Source organism: Macaca thibetana, chromosome 11, assembly GCF_024542745.1.
Source record: "Macaca thibetana thibetana isolate TM-01 chromosome 11, ASM2454274v1, whole genome shotgun sequence".
Classification (NCBI taxonomy): domain Eukaryota; kingdom Metazoa; phylum Chordata; class Mammalia; order Primates; family Cercopithecidae; genus Macaca; species Macaca thibetana.
Genome location: NC_065588.1, coordinates 44,677,873 through 44,702,150, shown reverse-complemented (window position 1 = coordinate 44,702,150; position 24,278 = coordinate 44,677,873). Strand labels below are relative to the sequence as shown.

The window sequence follows — 24,278 nt, the reverse complement described above, 5'->3', positions numbered from 1 at the left end:
TGATTAATCCATTTTGAATTAATTTTTTATACGGTGTGAGACAATGGTCTAATTTCATTTTTCTGCATGTGAATATTCATTTTCCTAACACTGTTTATGGAAGAGGCTGTCCATTCACAATTGTGTGTACTTGCCATCTTTTTTAAAAACCAATTGACTGCAAGTGTATGTGACTTGATGCTTTTCACTTGCTGTTTTTTAATTTTTAAATTTTTTTTCACTTGCTGTTTTTAGAATTCTCTCTTTGCCTTTGATTTTGACAGTTTGACTATAACGTGTCTCAGAAGAGACCTTTTTGGATTGAATCTATTTGGGGAATTTTGAGCTTCTAGTATCTGGATGTCCATGTCTCTCCCAAAGCTTGGGAAGTTTTCAGCTATTACTTTATTAAATAGGTTTCTATCCGTTTTTCCATCTCCTATCCTTCTAGAATTTGCATAATGTGAATACTTGTTCACTTGATGGTGTTCCATATGTCTTGTAGGCTTTCTTCTTTTTATTTTTAATTTTTTTTCTGAATGGGTTATTTCAAAAGACCTGTCTTTAAGTTCAGAAATTCTTCTGCTTGATCTGGTCTATTGTTGAGGATCACACTGTATTTTTTATTTCATTCACTGAATTCCTCAGCTCCAAGATTTCTGTTTGGTTCTTTTCTATATCTATTTGTTGAATTTCTCATTCAAATAATAAAGTATCTTCCTGATTTCATTGAATTACATGTGTTCTCTTATATCTCATTGAGTTTCCTTAAGATCACTATTTTGAATTCCTTTTCAGATATCTCATAGCTTTCCTCTTTATGGGGGAGTCTACTACTGAAGAATTATTGTGTTCCTTTGAAGGTATCATGTTTCCTTACTTTTTCATGTTTCTTGTGTTTCCTGTGTTAATATCTGTACATCTAGTGGAACAGTTATCATTTTTTCCAACTTTATAAAATAGGTTTCCTAGGGAAATAATTTTTTCTTGTAGATGTGTCCTATAGTGTCAGTTGGGTAGGCTGCTTTGGCTTTGGTTCTGGGTAGGTGCAATAGTGCAGTCTCAGTATGATTTTTCTGCTGGAGCAGGCCTAGGCCCTGGGTCTACTGAAGCTTGAGACACATGGATGACCTGGAGCTTGGGCCAGTCTTGTGTAGGGGCAGGTCTCGAGCCTGGGATTATGGGTGCTGGCCTGAAGGCTAGATCCACAAAGGCTGGCCTGGCTACTGATGCTACAGGGGCCAACCTGAAACCTAAGTTCATAGGGAAGTTCTGGAGCCTGGGTCTGTGGGAACTGACCCAGCACTGGAATTACTGGAACAGGCTTGAACCCTGAGGGTCAGTCTGGTGGTACAGATGGTCCAGAGCCTGAGGCTGCTGAAGCCAGCTTGGGGAAGGTCTGGAGACTGCGTCTATAGGGCAGGCCTGGACCCTGAGTCTGTGGGGACTGGCCTGGTGCTAGGGTAAGCCTGAAGCTTGGGGCCACTGGGGATGGCCCAGCACTGAAGCCAGTCCAGAGCCTGGGGCCATTGAGGTCAACTATGTGATGGGCCCAGAGACTGGGTTTCCCAGGCAGGCCTGGAGCCTAGGTCTGTGGGATCCAGCCTGGCACTGAGATGGATCTGGAGGATCAGTCTGTGAGTCCTGGCTGGAGTCTGCCAAGCACCAATGAGTCCAGTGGTCACTTCCTTCTCCTCTTCCCAAGAAGAGAGTTATCTCTCTTCATACTATACCGCCTGGCATTTGGAAAAGGATGACACAGGTAATGTAAAACTGTTCTTCCTACTCTCTTCAATATGCCTTTTCTTACTTCTATGCTACACCTGGGTGCTGTAATCTCTTACCTGGTTTCCTTAGCTCTGGTGAAGGTATTTTCATGTGCGTACAGTTGTTCAAATTGATGTTTCTATGGGGGAGATGAACACTGTAAAGTCCTATTCTGCCATTTTTCTGATGTCATGCCCCCTGCTATTATTCTTTTTCAAAACAATTTTGGCTATTCTGAGTCTTTGCAGATAAGCTTTATAGTAAGCTTGTGAATTTCTATCTCCTTCCCCTGCCCCCCAAAAAATACCTGCTAGAATTTTGATTAGGATTGCATTTGAATCTATGGATCAAGTTGAGATTTGACATGTTAACAATATTGAACTTTCCAAACTATAAATGTGATATATCTCTCCACTTACTTAGGTAGTCTTAATTCTCTTACAATCTGTAATTTTTAATGTAGAGGGCTTGTATATTTTGTTAAGTTTATTCTAAGTATCTTATGATTCCTGATGCCATTTGAAATTATATTTTTAAATATCATTTTCTAATTATTTGTTGCTAGTATATGCAATTGCAGTTATTTTATATGTTGATCTTTACCATTAGACAGTGCTAAATTCATTTATTAGTCCACATAGTTTATTTGTAATTTCCCTATTTTTTCCATAAATAAGAATGCATCACAGAATAAACAGAGTTTTACTTCTTCATTTTCAATATATATGCTTTAAATTTCTTTTCTTTACCTTATTACACTAGCTAGGACCTCCAGGTCAATTTACAATAGAAGTGGTGAGAGCTGACATCTTGGCCTTATTCCCAGTCTTAGCTGATATCTTTGCCTTGTTCAATATTTCATCAGTAAATATGATGCTAAATGTAGACTTTTTGGTCATTCTCTTTATCACATTGAGAAAGTTCTCTTCTATTCCTGGTTTACTAAGACTTTTTATCACGAATTTCTTTAAAATCTGTCAGTATTTTTTCTGAATTTATTGTAATCATCATTGAAGTATTTTTTCTTTATTCTAGTAAAGTGACAAATTATATTGATTTTTTAAATGTCAAGCCAACCTTGCATTCCTGAGATAAACCTTGGTCATGCTGTATTGTCCTTTTCATATATTCCTGAGCATTATTTACTAATATTTTGCATCTGTATTTTTTTGCATCTGTATTAATGAGTGTATTGGTCTGTAACTTTCATTTGTTGTAATATTCTTCTTAGATTTTGGTATTAAGGTAATATGTGTCTCATAAAACAAGTTTAGAAGGGTAATTTCTCCTCTATTTTCCAAGAGTTCATTTTACACTGATATTTCTAAAACATCTAATAGAATTCATCCTAAACAAGTTCATATTTAAAAAAAAGAATTCAACAGTAAGGGTATTGGATCTGGAGCTTTTTTAAAAATAAGGGAGTTGTTGATTAACTTTTAGGTTTACAAAGTCAGATATGCATTCTAAAATTTCTAGGTTACGATTACAGTGATAAAAATAGGCTGTATATCAGAATTAGTGAGGGGATGATAATTATACCACTCAATCCAAAATAAGGCATAAAGAGAAAAAAATAAATCAACTTAGAGAAAACAAGTCAAATATGTAGCACAAAATAAAGGGACAGAAAAATTCCAAAATATCCATAATAACAAAAAAGTAAATAAAATCTGCATGTAAAGACAAATATTTTCAGGGAGGATTAATTCTTAAACATCAATCTATATACTATACACAAAATATGCCTTGAACATAATGACAAAGAAAAGTTAGAAATAAAATTATAAAAAAGGGTATACATACAAGTACTAACAAAATAAAAGCTAATTCATGTCAAACCAAATAGACTATAGCTGTTAAAGCTTAGGGCACAAAGCATTACTGTAAAATGATAAGTTTTATTTCACAGAGAAGTTATTTCATCAAAACATGTATCAGTCTAATATCATAACCTTAAAATATATAAAGCAAAATGGACATAATTATAAGAAAAATTTAACAAAACCATAAACGAACTGGGAGATTTTCATATACTTGTAGTGGCCCCCCAAAATATATGTCTGTGCTTAAATCCCTGGAACCTGTGAATGTTACTGGCAAATGGCTTTTTAAATTCATAATTAAGGTTTTTGAGATCATCCTGGACTATCCAGTAGGCTCTAAACCCAATGACACATGTCCTTACAAGAGAAGAAAGAGGAGAAAACTCAGGCACACAGAGGAGAAAGCAATGTGAAGACAAAGGCAGAGGCTGGAGTGATGGAGCTGCAAGCCATGGAATGCAAACGACTGCCAACAACCACCAGAAGCTTGGGAACAGGCATAGAATGAATCCTTCCACAGAGTCTTCAGAGGGAACACAACCCTGCGGTAACTGTGATTTTGAACTCCTAGCTTCCAGAACTCTGAGGGAAAAAAATTCTTTTGTTTGTAAGCCACCAAGTTTGTGGTAATTTATTACAGCAGGTACAAGAAATGTATACACCTCCCTCATTCTTAAAAAAGAAAAAACGCATAGACCAAAACTAAGAAAAAAAGAATCAAACTATATAACTAACATTTTTATTTTCTTTTCAGATAAGAGTCTCACTCTGTTGCCCAGACTGAAGTGCACTGGCACAATCATAGCTCACTGCAACCTCAACCTCCTAGGCTCAAGTGATCCTCTTGCCTCAGCCTTCCCAGTAGCTGGGACTCTAGGCACGCACCAACATACCTGGCTAAATTTTTTAATTTTTTGTAGAGATGGGGTCTCACTATACTAGCCAGGCTGGTCTCAAACACCTGGCCTCAAGCAGTCCTCCCATCTTGACTTCCCAAAGAGCTGGGATTAACAGGCATGAACCACTGCACCGAGCCTAATTAAAAATTTTGATCTGATAGAATATACAGAGCACTGCATCAAATAATCAGAGAGACTTTTAAAAAATTAGCACTCATGGGCTGGGCGTGGTGGTTCACCTCTGTAATCCCAGCACTTTGGGAGGCCGAGGTGGGCAGATCATGAGGTCAGGAGATCGAGCCCATCCTGGCTAACACTGTGAAACCCCATCTCTACTAAAAAAAAATACAAAAAAATTAGCTGGGCATGGCGGTGGGTGCCCATAGTTCCAGCTACTTGGGAGGCTGAGGCAGGGGAATGGTGTGAACCCGGGACGCGGAGCTTGCAGTGAGCCGAGATCGGGCCACTGCACTCCAGCCTGGGTGACAGAGCGAGACTCTGTCTCAAAAAAAAAAAAAAAAAAAAAAAAAAAAAATTAGCACTCATGAAATTTTTGTGAACTGGGCATAAAGCAAGTCTCTAAAAATCAGTATCATGAATCAAATTATCTGACTATATTAAGTTTTAAAAAGACCAAGAAGACTCTTACAGTGTTTTAAAAATCTAAAGGCAAGCATTACAGATAAAATAACATTGGGTATTTTTACATAATCAGAAATGAAAGATAATGAAAATTCTACATGTCAAAACTCGTGGTGCATACCTATAGCAACAAAGAGAAGTATATTCTTATATGATGAAAAATGAAAATAATAAGCTAAGTATTCAAATTAAGACTTTATTAAAAGGAAAAGAGCATAAATCTAAAGAATGTTAGAAGTGAGAAAATAATAAAGAGCAGAAATTAATAAAATGGAAAGAAAATACTTAATAGAAATAATTTTTAAACTGAAAAATTGTTCTCCAAAAGAACCTCTGGAAGACTGAACGAAAAGAAAAGAAAATACCAAAAAAAAAAAAAAAAAAAAGAATAAAAGGAGGGCATAACTATAGGTGCAAAAGATATTTTTAAAGCTATGGTGGACCTTCATCTGCTGATTTTTGTTGTTTCCATTTAGATAGGAACTGGCAGTGCATGTGTGTGGCCAGATGAAAGGATAAGCATAAGCTGATGTGACCTGCAATTTGGGCCATCTGCCTTTTTCTAAAAATTAAACACTAACTTCTGGCAATCTATCAAGAAAAGCTCGTATGAAGTTTTTTTGACTCCTAAGAGTGCTTTTCTTATATTGCTGTGATCAATATTTTGTTTAAACTGTTTATTTGTGCAACAAATCTTGGAATTCTCACACTAAGAACATTGCTAGCCTATTCTAAATAAATTCGTAACATATCTCTATTTCTGAGTGCAGCCTGTTTTCTGCTATAATTAGCACCATGCTCTGACGCTAATGTTCTTTAGTTATGGAGTTATGATATGAGATCCTCCACCACGCATCTATTTTGAAAAGGTGAAAACCTTACTACTTTTTTGCATCAAAAAGAAATGAGGCAATCCATACTGAAAATGCTTCAAGGAATAATAAGAAATATAGTTAAAAGTGCTTGTAGTTCTTGACTGTAAAGTGTCACTTACATGCTAATTAACCACACTATAAGTATGTATTCCAGAATAGGAAAGTTGACCTCCCTTACAGTATAGTGTAAAGTAACTAACACAATATAATATCCTGCTATGCTTAAGTATTTTAAAGTTAAAGATATAATATCTGCAAATTTGACAAACTCACTCAAAAGTTTAGATAGAAGAACATAAAATTAAGAAGTCAATATAACCCTGAATCATAACATGATGAATAGATTTTCCTTCTTATATATCAAAATTTGCCATAAAGTTTTATAATAAGGATAATATGGTATTTGCAATGAGATAAACAAATAAACCAATGAGATCAGAATAGAGACTAGGCCAGAAATAAACGAGTGTACCCTTGAAAAATTGACGACAGGCTGGGCACAGTGGCTCATGCCTGTAATCCCAGCATTTGGGAGCCCAAGGTGGGAAGATCATGAGGTTAGGAGACTGACACCATCCTGGCCAATATGGTGAAACCCCGTCTCTACTAAAAATGCAAAAATTAGCTGGGCATGGTGGCATGTGCCTGTAGTCCCAGCTACTCGGGAGGCTGAGGCAAGAGAATTGCTTGAACCCGGGAGAGGTTGCAGTGAGCCAAGATCGCGCCATTCCACTTCAGCCTGGCAACAGCGCCAGACTCCATCTCAAAAAAAAAAAAAAAAAAAAAAAAAAAAAAAATTGATGACAAAGCTGACAGTGTAAACCAAACATATATTTCCCTATATTTTGTAGGAAACTTTTAACATGTTTTTTACACTTAAGACTGTAATCCATCTAGAACTGATTTTGTGTACATTGATAGAAGAATCAACTTTATTTTCTCCAAACAATACCAATTGTTTCATTTATTGTATAGCTCTTCCCTTTCCCATTGATTTGCTATGTCCACTTTGTCAAATATTGTTTTCATCTAATAAACATAATTTTGAGAGAACAGAACATATCACAGAATAATACATCTGTTATTTCTTTTATGTAGTATTTTTAAATGTGCAAAACTAAATTTACTGTTTAGGAATGCACACATTTGAGGTAAAATTATAAAAAGAATACTAGGAAACCATAAACTCAAAACTTAGGGTAACAGTTATTATAGGAAGGAGTGAAGAGTTGTTATTGTTTTATTTCTTCATCTGGGTGAGATACACTGAGGTCCAATTATCTTCATTCTCACTGCATACAGACATTATATATAGTCTTTTAATGTATGCTTCATAATTAAAATAGAAAATATATAATGGTTAAAATGAATAAATAGTTGAGACAAATAGTAAAAGAATATAACCAATAAGTTAATTATTGAGCTGAAAGATCTGGTTGAAAAGCTCTTCTAGATAACACCAAGATGGACAAAAAATTAACAATTCAAAATGAAAAGATGAGAAATCCAAAAACGAAAAATTTTCAATAACCATCCTGGAGGAAGAAGGAAAAAAAAATGACCAAGGCATATTTAAAGAAATAAGAATCTACCACTTGCAGGTGATGGAAATGTTCATTATTTTGATTGCATTGATGGTTTCATGGGTACATATATCTGTCAAAACCCATCAAATTACACACTTTTAATATATGCAGTCTATTATACAATAATTATATCTCAATAAAGCTGTAAAGAAAAAAATTCATATGGAGTAAAAACAGAGAAAAACAAACTAGGATTAAAAGCACTCAGAGTTCCAAGTTAGAAACAGGATAGATAAACATAAAAAATAAAGAAAACCACTTAAACACTTAAAATGAATCTTGAGGACTTCTAAGACAAATAAGATGCTCCTAAAAGTTTCTAAAAATGTTTGTAGAGATGAAGAACTGCCTACTAAGGAAAAAATATCACATTGAAATCAGACTTTTCAAAAGTAACATCAGATACAGAGAGTAATGTAAAATTTCCAAAGCCTTGAAGAAAATAAATTTAAAACTATGAATATGTATCCAGTGACACTCTCTTAAAAGTTAGGGCCCAATATTTTAAATGATAGAAAACCTCAGAAAATTTACCAAACTGCCACCTTATTTGAAAACTTCTATTGGGAAGGTATCCTAGCAAGAAGCAAATAAATCAAGGAGGCTATATTTCACATTGGGGACTGTATGATCCAGAGTTTTGTTCATCTCTTCAAGGTACCCTGAAGCCTGACTATTCACTGCTATGGCCTGTGACAGATAAACTGTGAGTGTCACTCTTGTTCTATTTCTCAGTCAAAAGCAGTTTATTTGCATTTCTCTGGAGAAGGAGAGGGAACAGAAAGTGGAAAGTAGGTTCTGACCTCCTTGCTGACCAATAATTTCATTAATAACATGGAAGATTATATTACTGTTCAAAATATTTGCTAACCCTCCTGGGGAAGAATTATGCTTTCTCCCTACCCCATTGATCTCAGGTTTTACCATGTAATCTCAACATACCTCCCTGTAAGAGGATGATTTATCTCTGTAAGAGGATGATTGACTCAAATGTGGCCATGTGTCTTACTTTGGAAAAAAAGTCACAGGTATCGCTTCTGAGCACAAGTTTTAAAAACCAGTTTATAGTTCACCATTCCTCTCTTTTCATAAGTCCAAACACCAGCCATATCCCAGTTTAAAGGCTGCTCTCTAAGTCTAGGTCCTGAGGTAAAGACCATGTAGTAACAAAGCCACAGCTGTCTCAATGACATGTAGCATGATAATTAAATCTTTATTGTTGTTAGCCATTGAAATTCTGGGTCACATGTTACTGCAGCATAACTTGGCCTAAGTTGATGGACACATTCAACTTAACGCTTCTGTAAGCCCTATAACCTCTCTTCAACTCTGAGCTGCCTCTACTTCTCCTTCATCCAACACAGATCTTATTGCCAACAGGTAATTTTGGCGAGATAACTTCCATTTCTGGCTGTGTTCATTCATTTGCATGGCTACAAAGAAATATCTGAGACTGGGTAATTTAGAAGAAAATAAGTTTATTTGGCTCATGGTTCTGCAGGCTGTACCTGAAGCACGGAACAGGTATCTCCTTCTAGGAGGGTCTCAGAAGGCATACAATGATGGTGGAAGGTGAAGGGGAGCCAGTGTGTCACGTGGTGAAAGTGAGCAAGAGAGAAAGAAAGGAGATGTCAGGCTCTTTTAAACAACCAGATCTTATGTGAACTCGTAGAATGAGAACTCACTCAGTACCGCTAGGATAGCACCAAGATATTCATAAGGAATCTGCCCCCATGACCCAAACAACTCCTTCTAGGCCCACTTCCAGCACTGGAGGTCACATTTCAACCTCAGATTTGGAGAAGACAAAACATCTAAACCATATCACAGGGAATCATAAAGTATCCCAAATCTTTTCTTCCTACTCCAGAATTGACCGGGGCATCTGCTCTTCTGGGGGCCAAGGCAAAGCCTTCTCCACCTGAGTCCAGCAATGCTCACCAATCAACTGTAGTCTTTATGTATATCTTGGTGTTCTGAATATAGTAAGTGAATTGTCCCTAGGGGTGATAGAGGTAGCAGAAAAAAAGAGATGACAATGGACTGAGAAGTGAAGGAGGAGATTGTGGCATAGACTATCCTTCCAAAAAAAAAAAAAAAAACTGGCTATAAAGAGAAGCAAAGACAAGGAAGTAGTTGGGGGATCAAACAGCCTGGAGTTGGATAGCCTTTATTTTTATTTTTATGCATTTATTTTTGAGACAGGGTCCCACTCTGTCACCCAGGCTGGAGTGCAACGACCCGATCTTGGCTCACTGCAACCTCTGCCTCCAGGGTTCAAGTGAGTCTCCTGCCTCAGCCTCCTGAGTAGCTGGGATTACCGGCACCTGCCACCCACCTGGCTAATTTTTGTATTTTTAGTAGATATGGGGTTTCACCACGTTGGCCAGGCTGGTCTCGAACTCCTGACCTCAGGTGATCTGCCCGCCTTGGCCTCCAAAGGTGCTGGAATTATAGATGTGAGCCACTGTGCCTGGCCTAGGCTTTCTTTTATACTCCAAATGCTTAGCTTCCCTTTAGTCCTGTTACAGAAGAGTAATTCCCAGTTTACAGAGGTAAGCCAAAGTTTTGGTTTCATCTTTCTTGTGTCTGTACTCACCATGTTTCTTTAGCACAGCTGGTATTTCCCTGCCATTCCCAGGACAACTAAGGCTGGTTTGAGGGAAGCCAACTCTCTCCAGAGGAGGAAGGGCTACTAATTGTGCCCACTTCATTTTCAAATAGGAAAAACTTGAGCAATAACAGTGGTAAAGCCCAACATATAGAGGGAGATATAATAAAACTAAAGTAGGGAAAGGAAGATTATCTCTGTGAAATAGGAGGTAAGAGCCCAAGCTGAGAGTTGGAGAAGCAAGAGTAGTTAAAAAGTAAATGGCATCATAGGAGTAATGAAACTTTTCAACTGTGTTTACCTAGGTATAGGTGTGCATGGGCATATACAAACTCATGTTCAGAATCAGAGCTATCAGAGACAAGACTAATCCTTTCCAGAGCTTCTTGATCCCTTGATTCTTAATTAGTAGAATTTGTGGCTAGGAGCTTTCTACACTCCTGTGTCCTTAGCCAGACTTCTCTTGGTAACAGCCATGTCAGTAGCCACTCTGTCCCGGGACCAGAGGCCCCTTTGCTCTGGCTAATGCCACCTCATCCATGAGCACTGAGCAATTCCTGACTCTCTGGGGCCCCTTCTTACCACCCCACACCAGGGTCTGCCTGGCACAAGATCCCAGGGATTTGACGAAAGAATAAATAGAAATCACACAAACTGATCAGGAGTTTTCCTCAGGACTGAGGGAGTAAAAGGTGATAAAACAAGAGAAAATTCTAAGTCTTAAGACAGCCATCTCCAAAAAGACCCATGCCTGTGCCAGCAGATACCTGAACACTTTGGCTTTAAGTCGCTGCCTGTCTGTACTTGTCTCTGGTCATATCACTCACTGGAAAGCAAAGTCCACTTTTCCTGGGGTCTGTCTGGAGGCCTCTCAACTCCAGCTGCAGGAACCAAGTCTCCTTCCAGCAGCAGTGCCCTATGGCAGGCAGCCCAGCTCAGAAGTCAGAAGACCTGTCAGACCCAGAGCACCTCTGCTCAGCAAGGTTGGTGAGAGAAACCCGGAGGCATACAGACATATGTAACGGGGGGGATCTGCAAAAACAACAGGCCCAAGCCCCATATCCTCCTACACAGGAGGAAACTGGACACAGATTAGGGATGTGTGTTTCTCAAAGTCAAACACTGCTACCTCAGTCAACCAAGTAATGGCTGAGCCAGAAGGTTGAGGCTTCTGCCCTTCCTCCATCTGGAATCTTTCTATTCTGTTTCTTTATGTATCAAGTTCTGGATCCCCAAAAAAGTTAGCCTTTTATTTTAAAATGTGTTACTAGCTGCAGCAGCCAGATGAAGAGTAGGAGGGAGATTTCCTGGAGGATCAAAAATGAAGAGAGTGGAGAATAGGGATAGAGATTTTTATTTCTTCTGGCCATTAAAGTTGTAGTTTTAGAAAGGGATTTAGTCATGGAATCCTTGCTTCAATGAAATCCTACTACACAAATCAAGTATTATTAAACAGATAAAAGGAGAGACAAATCGATTGGGGTGGCTATGAGGGCAGAGAGGCACCCTCTAACTCCTCATCCCTCAACACATATGGTGGCCCCTGAAGTGCTATCACAGAGCATACAGGATTCTGTTTAATAGACTTTGTAAACACTGTTGGGGCAGTGTTCTGGGATCCTAGGTCTGGGGCATTTCAAGAGGGCATCTGGTCCAGTCACATGTACCCAAGTGGAATCAAACTACTGAGATGTCCAATGATGATGGGGGGAAGAGACCATGAGACAAATTTTTCTTTAGAAGTTCAGCTTCCTTTGCCCTAGCACTTTTCTCTCACTTCAGTTCAGGTTTCTCCTTTGCCTTTTATCTCTGGAGAAAACAAAACTAGGCTGGGTATTTCCTGAAAATCTCCAAGTCCTTTTTACTGCACACATGCACGCAAATATATATATATATATATATATATGTTCAATGAAAAAATAATTTTACAACATCAGAGAAATAACAATGGAGACTCAGAAGGGTAGGAGGGTGGGAGGGGGCTAAAGGATGGGAAATTACTTAAGCGGTAAAATGTACACTATTCAGGTGATGGCTACACTAAGAGCCCAGGCTTCCCCACTATACAATATATCCATGTAACAAAACTTCACTGTACCCTCTAAATATATATAAATTAAAAGAAAGAAAAAGAAAAATGTCCATCAGCCTAATACCCAGTAGAGAAATCTATTTTTCAAAATTCAATGTCAGTCTTTGTTCATACATATATAAATTTTATTTTTGTATAGCAGATCATAGGCTATATGGTTTACAAGGGCATTTATTTCGTTTACTCAGTTTTACAAATAAATAAGTTAAGGCTTTAAAAAGTGAACTCTTCCCAGATGATCCCACTAGAATGTGTGGGCCAGGACAAACTAAGCCCCTTACTCTAAGACTAGTGCTCTTTCCACTTCAGTAGCAGTTGACACAGAACTATAGAGACCATTGGTTGGGTGTCAGAGCCAAGGAATACTGGCATATATTACAATTTAAGTGAACTCCCTACTAAGCCAGGTGTGGTGGCTTGTGCCTGTAAATCCAGCAATTTGGGAGACCATAGCAGGTGGATGGCTTAAGCCCAAGAGTTCAAGACCACCATGGGCAACATAGCAAGACCTTGTCTCTACAGAAAATAAAAATGAAAAAAAAATGTCTGGGCATGGTGGTACATACTTGTAGTCCCAGCTACTCAGGAGGCTGAGGCAGCAAGATCACTCAAGCCCAGGAGGTCAAGGCTGCAGTGAGCCATGATTGTGCCACTGCACTCCAGCCTGGGCAACATGGTGAGACTCTGTCTAAAAAAAAAAAAAAAAAGTAAACAGAGCCAGAGCCCAGGACCCTTCTAAATCAGGATACTTTGCAGCTATACAGATGGGACATTCATGGAGCCAGACTTACCCTTTCAATGTATCTCCTCACAAAAGATTTAGATGCGTGGGGAGCTGAAGGAAAAAATTTAAGAGGCGAACTCCCTACTAGCAAAGTTGCACATGATCCGCTAACCACACAAGACTCAGCTCTAACAATTCAAAACCATGAAGTATGATGCACTTGGACGCATACAAGACTAGCTGAAACACCTGGTTCTACTTTCAACCTTGACTGGTTTTAGTCCCAACCTAGTCCTCACTTTGCTATGAGACCATAGGCAATGCATTCTCTTCATTTGTAAAATGAAGGGATTAAAGTATAATATGTAAATATCCTTACATAGTGTGAGTCTATGATCTTACCATTCTGAGAAGGAATCATTTTCCCATAGGCCTCCCAACGCTTACCCAGAGAAGATTTTCCAGGCTTTGCCACTGGGGCGGTTTGTCTCATTTTGACTCCAGGACCTACCTGATTCGTATGCACTTGGTACTTTTACTAAAGAGTGATGGAGGTATAGAGTGAAGGCTTCAAGATCATGCAGAGACAGTGCTAGAAGGTAGGAAAGAAGGGCAAGTGAGGAGATTGTATTTAAGATGACACTTCCTTATCCCAAGTTTCCCATTTTGGGCCATAGGTAAGAGATATACTCATCTGTTAAGTAGAAAACTCCTGTTCAGTGAGAATGACTCAGATGAACGCCCTGCCAAGTAGAGAACCCTTCATTTCTTTTGAGGGAAGCAACCATAATAAATGTCAATGTTAGTCCTGAGTTTGTCCTTCTGGAATTTTCCAGTGATGCCGAGATCCAGACCATGCTCTTTGTGCTAATCCTGGTGATTCATCTCCTGACTTTGACAGGGAAGCTGGTAATGATCTTGGAGATCAGGGCTGATTCTCACCTGCATAGACCCATGTACTTCTTCCTTGGACATCTGTCCTTTCTGAATCTCAGCTACTCCTAGTTACTGTGCCCAAGATGCTACAAAATTTCCTCTCAAAAGAAAAACATCTCAATGTGGGGCTGCCTCACCGAGTTTCTTTTTCACTCTCTCTGGGGGAACAGAAGCTTGTCTGCTCTCTGCCATGGCCTGTGATCACTACGCTACCATCTGCCACCCTGTGGTCTATACCATGGTCATGAACAGACCTCTCTGTATGGTGATTGTGAGCATTGCTTGGGTAGTGGGATTTCTGATTTCCTTGATGTACAGTCTTTTCATCCACAAGTTACATTTCTGTAGGTCTGACATTATCCCCATTTTAGCTGTAAGCTGCCTCCATTCTTCCCTCTGTCCTACATTGATCCCACTGTCAATGAGATTCTTCTAGCTGTGTCATGGGCATTCTGGGGGCTACTGACACTTTCCCTAACCTTCTTCTCTTACTCTAGAATCACATCTGTCATACTGAGCATCCGCTCCTCTGAGGGCCAAGGCAAAGCCTTCTCCGCATGCCCTTGCCATCTCACTGTGGTTCTCTCATTCTATGGGATAGCTTTTTTCAGACACCCAGACTCTACTTCAGGCTCGGTGTTGGGGCAAGTGGTCTGTGTTCAGTACAGTGTGATCACGTCCTTGGTGAACCCTCTCATCTATAGTCTCATCTATAGTGAACCAGGAAGTAAAAACAGCTCTGCAGAGGATGTTGAGGCCAAAAAAAAAGAAGGAAAAGTATGTCTTAGGGAAAGAAAAAGATACGTGATTCTGCTGCTTGGGAAATAGAGAAATAATCTCTAAAGAAGAAAGATTTTTGTTCTTGAGGAGATGTATAGCCAGCCAGAAGCACAGGTCAAAACTTGGAGCTTTCAATTGGCATCTAAAGTAGTCAGTCTTATGGGACTGAGCCCTTAAGCTGTGGGATCTGATGTTATCTCCTGGAAGATTGTGCCAGCATTGCTAACACAAATTAGGGGATGACCACTGGTATACACTTGAGAAATGCTTGGTGTGCAGGGAAAAAACCTACAAATCTGGTGTCAGAAGTATTGCACTGAGTGACTGAGAGTAGAGAGTAGGGAAAATCACTTTGGTTTTTCCTATCTCAACTAGAGAACATCTTAAAACTACTACCACAGCTCTACAGTAAGAAAATAATCCTAAACGGATATGGAAAACAACTTTGAGACTATCATTCCAACCATTATATGCAATAAGTATTTATGATCTCATAATTTAACCCAGCTTCTAACTCTTTCTGCCACTGGGTCCTAGATGGTGCCAGGTATTTGTCTATAATGACGCAACAATATGGCCTACTTAAAATATTTTTAAGTCATAGATGACAGAATTAAAGAGTACGTTTTCTGTAGCATACTAAAATGCAGTGTTCAACAAAATGCTTATATGAAATATAAGATGAAGCAAATAAGTCTGCTTAGAGCAAGTTTTTGCGCTATTTTAAAAAATGACAATTTGAAATTACACCACTTAGAAGCTGTCCTAGTATAACATATTTCACAAGTGCTGTCTTGACCCAGTCTTGATGTCATGAACTCTCAGTTACTCTTGAGAACAGTGTAGCAAGCTCCTAGCCCAACTACTTCCCTTATCAGGCTCTAACACTCCTAAGTTAAAATATACAATACCCATCTGCCAGAGGTCCCCAGATCCTTAACACCCAAGACCAGCCCCCTCTTTCTTTTTTTTTCTTTTGAGATGGAGTCTTGCTCTGTTGCCCAGGCTGGAGTGCAGTGGCGCAATCTCAGCTCACTGCAAGCTCCGCCTCCTGGGTTCACACCATTCTCCTGCCTCAGCCTCCCAAGTAGCTGGGACTACAGGCACCCACCACCACGCCCAGCTAATTTTTTGTATTTTTAGTAGAGACGGGGTTTCACCATGTTAGCCAGGATGGTCTCATTCTCCTGACCTCGTGATCTGCCCACTTTGGGCTCCCAAAGTGCTGGTGCTGGGATTACAGGCATGAGCCACCGTGCCCAGCCCAGCCCCCTCTTTCTTTAGGCCACAGAATTATTCAAAATATCCAATCACTGGGAAACCCAACATACCTTGCTAACGCCATCCTGTTTGCCATACATAAGCCTCCTGCAGCTCCAGCATGAAGTTTCTTTGTCCTTGGGTGCAACCCTCTACGTGGCCCTGCATGGCAACCTTCTCTGCTTTAGAGCTATACATAACAAAGAGATCTGCCTTTAATCTATCCAAGTGTCTCTGTGTCGTGTCCCACCATCAAAAGAATCTTTAAATCCTGTCACTGACAGCTGCCTAGGGTTCACTATCTACACTGACTACAAATTATTTCTACCAAGTAATGCCCATTGCCAACATCTTACATTTGAATTGGGCTTTATAAACTCATACCACATGCCTATACTTTTTCTTTTTTCTTTCTTCTTCTTTTTTTTTTTTTTTTTTTTGAGACAGAGTCTTGCTCTGTCACCCAGGCTGGAGCACAGTGGCACCATCGCGGCTCACTGTAACATCTCACCTCCTGGGTTCAAGTGATTCTCCTGCCTCAGCTTGCAAGTAGCTGGGATTACAGGCACCTGCCACCAAGCCCAGATAATTTTTTTATTTTTAGCAGAGACAGGGTTTCGTTATGTTGGCCAGGCTGGTCTCGAACTCCTGACCTCAGGTGATCCGCCTGCCCTGGCCTCCCAAAATGCTGGGATCATAGGTGTGAGCCACCATACCCGGCCTATTTTTTCTTAATTTGGTCATCATAACAGCTTTTAAGGAAAAGAAGAATGACGTATCTATTTGATAGATGAGGTTAAGGATCTAATCTGTCACCCAGAGACATAGCCAAGATCAAAAACAAAGCCTTTGGTTCTTAACTTAGTGCTATTTCTTTTCTTTTCTTTTTCTTTCTTTTTTGTGAGACACAGTTTTGCTCTTGTTGTCCAGGCTGGCGTGCAATGGCACGATCTTGGCTCACCGCAACCTCCGCCTCCAAGGTTCAAGTGATTCTCCTGCCTCAGCCTCCCGAGTAGCTGGGATTACAGGCATGCACCACCATGCCCGGCTAATTTTGTATTTTTAGTAGAGATGGAGTTTCTCCACGTTGGTCAGGCTGGTCTCGAACTCCTGAACTTTCTACCACAACTCCTGCCTACTTCTTAATTTAGTGCTGCTTTTTTTAATTAAAATTTTCCTACATAAAGAGTCCACAAGAAACTGTTACCTACCCTCTGGTAAGGCCACTCATTCCCTCTCCCTCAATATCAAGAACAGTAGCAATTAAAAGGGTAGGCCACAGAACCTCTTAAACCTTGATACCACTCCCACTACCAACCCCATTGCCAAGTATGATGTAAGGTACCCACCCTCAGAGCTCTGGTACTTCTGGAAATATACCCCTCCTGTAGCCTTAACCTGTCCACAACAGGATTGAAAGAGGGCCGACAGAGCTCAGCACACTTGTAGTGACATCTTCATTCTATGACCCATATAACTTCTACTCAGCCCAATCAACCATTGCACCTCACCTCACCACTGATTAGCTGACCGAGAGAGCAGTCTATAATTAGAACTAATTATCCACCTTACTAGATGACTACTAATCCCATCATGCCCTAGATCTTTGCTTCCCATACTCACACAAGAAGCCTTACCCTCCAGATCATTCCTCATCATATAAATTCTTACCCTGTTAGAGTCGCCTACATTGCCTAACATGAATCAGGCTCCAACCCCAGCACAACCTCTTACTCCTTCCACTGTAACCTATGTAATTCAGGGTCAGTCATCCATAAAATTCCCTATATCCTTCAACTTCTATGATGGATGTTTATTTTACCCCCTTTATCTAACTGAAACCTGGCTCTCTCTTATGGAAATAGCACGCTTCCCTTTCAGCCCTCGAAAGAGGTGACAATTTTTAAATCCTACAATCTATATAATAAAGGCTTTTCAAATGGTGGCTTGCAACCCACTAGTGAGTTGTGAAATTAATTTAGTGGATAGTTAACAGAAAACTTTAAATCAAGTAACAACATAAAACTTCAGCATATACTGTATGTAGTTAAACATTATTTTATGAAAATTTTGTTTCAATTAAATAAATGATGGGTGTGCTGGATCATAATCTAAATGTATTTTTTGGCCGGGTGCAGTGGCTCACACCTGTAATCCCAGCACTTTGGGAGGATGAGGCAGGTGGATCATCTGAGGTCAGGAGTTTAAGACCAGCCTGACCAACATGGTCAACCCTGTCTCTATTAAAAATAGAAAATTAGCTGGGCATGGTGGCACGCACCTGTAATCCCAGCTACTTTGGAGGCTGAGGCAGGAGAATCACTTGAACCTGGGAGGTAGAGGTTGCAGTGAGCCAAGTTCACGCCACTGCACTCCAGTCCAGCCTGGGCAACAAGAGCGAAACTCTGCCTCAATAAAATAAAATAAAAATAAATGTATTTCTTGCTGTATATCACAATATATACTTTGAACACACATATATATGCACATATATTTGTGGGTTTTAAAAATTATTTATTTTTAGACACGAAGTCTTGCTCAGCTGCTCAGGCTGGAATGCAATGGTGCAATCGTAGCTTATTCTAACCTTGAACTCCTGAGCTCAAGTGATCCTCTCACCTCAGCTGCCCAAGTAATTAGAACTGCAGGTGCACACCATTAAGTCCAGCTAATTTGCTTTAGAGGTGGAGTCTCGCTATGTTGCTCAGGCTGGTCTCAAGCTCCTAGCCCCAAGCTATCCTCCTGCCTCAGCCTTCCAAATAAGTAGGATTTCAGGCATGAACCACTGCACCCAGCTATATACATATATTTGAAAGCCATTGCTTTATATCACCGAGAGTTACAAGTGCAGTAAATGTTCTCTTTTCTCTTCATTGCTGCTTCAAGTACCATTTTCATCCTTCCTCTGTAAATAACGTCCAGCTGCACTGAAGCACACGCCATCAAACTATTCCACACACACTCCTCCTTGTTATTATTACCTACAATACTCCTGGTCACCTTTCATTTAAGACTCCATCAACTGGCTTACTATCCCTCTCTCCATAATGCCTTCATTATTCCTAGTGACTTCAACATCCACGTGGACAATGCATCTCCTGCATATGAGTATGTGCAAGTATAATTGTATTCCTTGCGAAAATACTGAAATATTTTCATAGCCACTGTCAATCCTCTTCAATGTCATGCCTTAATGCTCTAGCCCCTCATCAGGATTCAACAGATCTCTTCACAATTCAGAAACAAAAAGTAATCATCTAACACAACAAGGTACCTGCAGGACCCTGCACCAGCATTATGGGCTACGTCTATTTTGACAGGTCCATGCCATGCTAGTAGTGGTAGTTAAATATTTTGAACCCCATCCCTGCTAGCACTCTAGTCTCTCAGTTCCTTGGCTTTATTTTACCTTAAATGATTGTGTTCACCACTGCAGCCACTCACTCTCACAGTCATATCCTATATCTACTTGTGACCAACAGCTGCAGGAAGAATGCTGCTATGTCCCAAGGAACTCTGTTTTCCACACATTAGAATCCACCTGTGTGCCCGACTCATTCCAGTTACCAGAATTCCATCAACAGAGCAGCCCAGGACCACCAAGTCTCCTTACAAAGATATAATTAGGACCATCAGGTGTATCACTTCCTTTTAAACACAAATATAACGACTCCCTATCACCTGATATAGCAAATAAAAAATTATTCATCCACTACCTTCATCCACTGTTCTATCAATTTCCCTGTTTCTTCTCTACTCTAGACCGACACCCCCACATGTGTGTTCTTCATTCCACAACATGCCACAGCATGTCCATTTCTGCCTTCTGATGCTACATGGGATGCCCTTCCTACATTTCACCTTCAAAGCTGATCTTGAAACTCCTCCATCAGAAAGTCTGAAAAAGATGGAATCATCTGCCTGCTACTCAATGCATATTTAATTAATTCGTGCTGTAACATTGCATAGGAGTTTGTACTTGTCCTTAAAATTTCTGTAAAAGGTAAGGTACCACTCTGGTGAAAGGTGCACCCGGTGAGAAGTCAGACTAGGGCTCAATTCCTGATTGTGCCTGTTGGCTCACTTAATGTCCCTGAACCCATGCAGATCTACACCTTGCAGAGTTTGTTAATTGACAACTAAAGAGATGGCACACCAAAGCATAATATAAGGACATTTTGCATTTATTCCTTGTGATGTTTAAGACAAGGTTCTGTACAAGTACTGAAAACCAAAGCAAAAATGGACAAACGGGGTCACATCAAGTTAAAAAGCTTCTGCACAGCAAAAGAAGCAATCAACAAATTGAAAAGACAACACACAGAATGGGAGAAAATATCTGCAAACTACTCATCTGATAAGGGATTAATAACCAGAATATATAAGGATCTCAAGCAACTCTATAGGAAAAAAATCTAATACTCTGGTTAAAAAATAGGCAAAAGATTTGAATAGACATTTCTCAAAAGAATACACACAAATGAAAAACAGATGTATGAGAAGGTGCTCAATATTACTGATCATCAGAGAAATGCAAATCAAAACTCCAGTGAAATATCATCTCACTCCAGTTAAAAAGGCTTATATTCAAAAGACAGGCAATAACAAACGCTGGTAAGGATGTAGAAAAAAGGGAACCCTCATACACTGCTAGTGGGAATATAAATTAGTATAACTGCTAGGGAGAACAGTTTGGAGATTCCTCAAAAAAACTAAATATTGAGCTCCCATATGATCCAGCAATCCCACTGCTGGGTATATACCTAAAAGAAAGGAAATCAGTTTATCAAAGAGATATCTGCATTCCCATGTTTGTTGCAGCTCTATTCACCATAGCCAAGATTTGGAAGCAATTTAAGTGTCCATCAACAGATGAATGAATAAAGAATAAGTGGTACTTCATATGACCCAGCCATCCCATTACTGGGTATATACCCAAAGGATTATAAATTATGCTGCTATAAAGACACATGCACACGTATGTTTATTGTGGCACTATTCACAATAGCAAAGACTTGGAATCAACCCAAATGTCCATCAGTGACAGACTGGATTAAGAAAATGTGGCACATATACACCATGGAATACTATGCAGCCATAAAAAAGGATGAGTTTGTGTCCTTTGTAGGGACATGGATGCAGATGGAAACCATCATTCTTAGCAAACTATCGCAAGAACAGAAAACCAAACAGCGCATGTTCTCACTCATAGGTGGGAACTGAACAATGAGATCACTTGGACTCGGGAAGGGGAACATCACACACCGGGGCCTTTCATGGGGAGGGGGGAGGGGGGAGGGATTGCATTGGGAGTTATACCTGATGTAAATGACGAGTTGATGGGTGCTGATGAGTTGATGGGTGCAGCACACCAACATGGCACAAGTATACATATGTAACAAACCTGCACGTTATGCACATGTACCCTAGAACCTAAAGTATAATAATAATAAAAAATAAAAAAATAAAAAATAAAAATAAAAAAATAAAAAAAAAAGAATAAGTGGTACTTATACACAATGGAGCACTATTCAGCCATAAAAAAAGAATGAGATTTAGTCATTTGCAACAACATGGATGGAACTGAAAGTCATTATGTTAAGTGAAATAAGCCAGACACAGAAAGACAAACATCACAAGTTCTCACTTATTTGGAGGATCTAAAAATCAAAACAATTGAAACCCTGGAGATAGAGAGTAGAAGGATGCTTCCCAGGGGCTGGGAAGGGTAATGGGGGAATGGGGACAGTGAGGATGGTTAATGGGTACAAAAAATAGTTTGAATGAATCAATAAGACCTAGTATTTAATAGAACAACAGGGTGACTATAGTCAATAATAACTGTACATTTTAAAGTAACTAAAAGAGTATAATTGGATTGTTTGTGACACAAAGGATAAATGCTTGAGGGGATGGATACCTGATTTCCATGATGTGATTATCATGCATCGCATACCTGCATCAAAATATCTCGTGTACCCCATAAAGACATTCACCTATTATGTAACTACACAAATTTAAAATTACAAGTTATTTTTAAAAAGAAAAGATTCTGATATAAAGAAATGGTATACATTTAGCCTCTTTTTTTTTTTTTTTGAGACGAAGTCTCACTCTGCTGCCCAAGCTGGAGTACAATGGCACGATTTCCGCTCACTGCAACTTCCACCTCCTGGGTTCAGGTGATTCTCCTGCCTCAGCCTCCCGAGTAGCTGGGACTACAGGCACGTACCACCATGCCCAGCTAATTTTTGTATTTTTAGTAGAGACGGGGTTTCACTATGTTGGCCGGGCTGGTTTTGAACTCCTGACCTCGTGATCCGCCCGCCACGACCTCCCAAAGTGCTGGAATTACAGGCGTGAGCCACTGCGCCTGGCCTTTTTTTTGTTTTGTTTTTTTTTAAGGAAACAATCTCACACTGATTTGTTTCCCAAAACAGTCGAGGAGAGTTTGAGCTATTATAATATCTATCGGTTCTTTCCAAACATTCTTTTCAGGTAAAGTCAGGTTTAGGTACTTGGTTATGTTCAATTTAACTCTGCGTGACAGAGGCAAGGCTGTGTCCACCAGCCCCCATTTCCTTTTCTAGGAGGCACACATACTGTATTCCCAGCCACCCTGCTGGGTGGGGCCATGTAACCATGCGCATAAATTCCCGCTAAGGCATTGGGGTGAAAATGATACACAGCACTTCCAGGACTGGCCCCTAATATCTCTGACAAGTTAACCACAGCCAGCCTCCCTTATCTGAGGGCCACAGATTTGGCTACATTACCAAGGCCTCAGGGCATGGTAGAACCACCAAATGCAAGAAGCCTGGTCCTTCAATGAATGCAAGAAGTACAGACCCCACCCTCTGGCCCCAACCAACTTGTTACCACACTGTGACTTGTATGAACATAAGCCTTTATGGAGTCAAGGTCCGAGATACTGGTTTTGCTAGCCTACCCCAATTAACACATCTTATATTTATCACCAGTGGTAGCATAAGTGAAAAGAATCCCTGGACTTAGTTCCAGACCCGGGATAAAAATTCTGGCTCTACTACTCCCCCCACGTCCCCCATGATCTGCTCCTAGAATATGCTCTATACCCTTCCCAACTGCGTGTCTACTGCATTTTCCTCTTTTTCACTACAGAGCCCTCCCAACTCTTCTCTGCCTCACGATTTCTGTCAGAGGGAGGCCTTCTCTGACCTCCGTCACATACATGCTCACTTCTCTTTGCTCCAAGTGCGGCGTACATTCCTCTGTTTTAGCATCTACTATGTTTTATTGCAAATATTTGTTGACGTGTGGTTCCCCAGACTGTGAATCCTTTCTTTAATTTCGCGCATTTAGTTACAGTGTCTGGCGCATGTAGAAAATAAATATGTATTAAAGGAATGGTTGTCACATATGACCTTAAGTGAGTCACTTATTTTTTAAGTCTACTAAATAAAATTTTTCAAAATTGTTGTAATGATGAAATAAGGAATGTGAATGTGACTTGTAAGTTATAAACAGATTCTAACAGTAATGGGTTTACTCACTGTTTGTAGGCCCTTCTCATCTTTTCCAGTCAAATCCATCTTAATGCTCCAAGGTAGCACTATCCAACAGAAATATAATGCAAGCCATATTTGTAATTTTAAAACTATTTGTAGCCACATTTAAAAAGTTAAAACCAAGTGAAATTAATTTTAATATATTTAACCCAATATACCCAAAATATCAGTTTTTAAATTAAATCTTCTAAATCTTCGAACACATCTCTGTTCAGACCAGCCACATTTGGAGAGCTCACGTGTCACCTGCGGCTACGGCTCCCGCAAATTGGACAGCAGCCGCAAGGCCTACTTCAAATAGCAACCTGACTTCCCCTTAGGCAGAATGAGTGACTCCTCTTCAGTGTCTCTCAAGCCCTTTATCCTATTGTGAAAACTAGAGAGTAAGCTACTTGAGGAATTCCAGACACTTATCTGGAGAAACCACTCTCGGCCTCGGTCTGGCCTGTATCGGGCCGTTATGCAATTCCAGGTAACTGATGAACCCCTGAGGACACAACTCCGTGGGAGGCCCCGTAGCCAGAGCGGAAAATGGTCAGTCTGGCAAGAGTGCGGGCAAGTGGCCACGGCAGGCTGCTATCCCGGTGCCCACCGCCCTCCAAGCGCCTCGGGCCGTACCCTCCCCAAGGCAGGGGGCGCGGAGGTCCCGGGTTCGGCCAATTCGGGGGCGCCTCAGCCGCAGCCCCTCCCCGCTCCCACGCGTCTCCCTCCCACGCCCCTCCCTCCCACTCCCCGCGCCTCCGCCGCCGCCGAG

At 40.2% G+C, this 24,278-nt stretch overlaps 1 long non-coding RNA gene across 1 annotated transcript; it reads right to left on the bottom strand.

Annotated features, from left to right (window-relative positions):
* Positions 1-5,357: 5,357 nt before the first annotated feature.
* Positions 5,358-24,223, bottom strand: LOC126930209 (uncharacterized). The gene is made up of 3 exons (XR_007717475.1): positions 24,143-24,223; positions 23,510-23,568; positions 5,358-13,593 (listed from the first exon to the last, which is right to left on the bottom strand). It is a non-coding gene; the product is annotated as an uncharacterized LOC126930209 (long non-coding RNA).
* Positions 24,224-24,278: the final 55 nt, after the last annotated feature.